Below are 763 nucleotides of genomic sequence, written 5' to 3' on the forward strand. Positions count from 1 at the left end.
CCAGGATGGTCTCGATCTCCTGACCTCGTGATCTGCCCATCTCGGCCTCCCAAAGTGCTGGGATTACAGGCTTGAGCCACCGCGCCCGGCCTTTTTCACCTTTTTTAACTCAAAGTCTCAAAATTGGGGAAACCTATCTGCCGGTACTCAGTCCACGCCTTCCCAGGCCATGGGCGGCAACCGCACCCGGCACAGCACGGCAGTCCCAGTGCTGTCCGGAAAGAACAGGGGATGCACGGGGCTTCTCAGATTTCAAGGGCACGAGCACCACCTGGAGGTCTTGTTACACAGCAGGTCTGTGGCTGGGCATGGTGGCTCACGCCTGTAATCCCAACAGTTTGGGAGGCTGAGGCAGGAGGATCGCTTGAGCCCAGGAGTCTGAGACCATCTTGGGCAACAGGCTATTTTTTGGTGAGACCTCATCGCTACCAAAAACTACAAAAATTAGCCAGGCGTGGTGGTGCATGCCTGTGGTCCCAGCCTGGGAGGCTGAGGCTGGAGGACTGGTTGAACTTAGGAGGTTGAGGCTGCAGTAAGCTGTGCTCCCACCATTGCACACCAGCCTGGGCAGCAGAGTGAGACCCTGTCTCAAAAAAAAAAAAAGATTAAAAAACCAAAAGCAAGCAGGTCTGTCTCAGCAGGTCAGGGTGGACGGGGCCCAAGCACCTCAGCAGCGCCTGGGCTGAGTCTTTGCTCAGCACATCCCGGATCTGGTGGGACCAGTCGATGATGGTGGTCTCGATGGCGTGCAGGAGCGAGTTGT

General features: G+C 56.6%; 1 protein-coding gene across 1 annotated transcript in view; it reads right to left on the reverse strand.

The window, feature by feature from the left end:
• Nucleotides 1-763, reverse strand: part of DNAH17 (dynein, axonemal, heavy chain 17) — a 172,697-nt gene that overhangs the window by 168,959 nt on the left and 2,975 nt on the right. The gene's annotated exons all lie outside the window — the stretch shown is intronic.

The sequence above is a fragment of the Mandrillus leucophaeus genome, unplaced genomic scaffold (assembly GCF_000951045.1).
Source record: "Mandrillus leucophaeus isolate KB7577 unplaced genomic scaffold, Mleu.le_1.0 Scaffold1, whole genome shotgun sequence".
NCBI classification, from domain to species: domain Eukaryota; kingdom Metazoa; phylum Chordata; class Mammalia; order Primates; family Cercopithecidae; genus Mandrillus; species Mandrillus leucophaeus.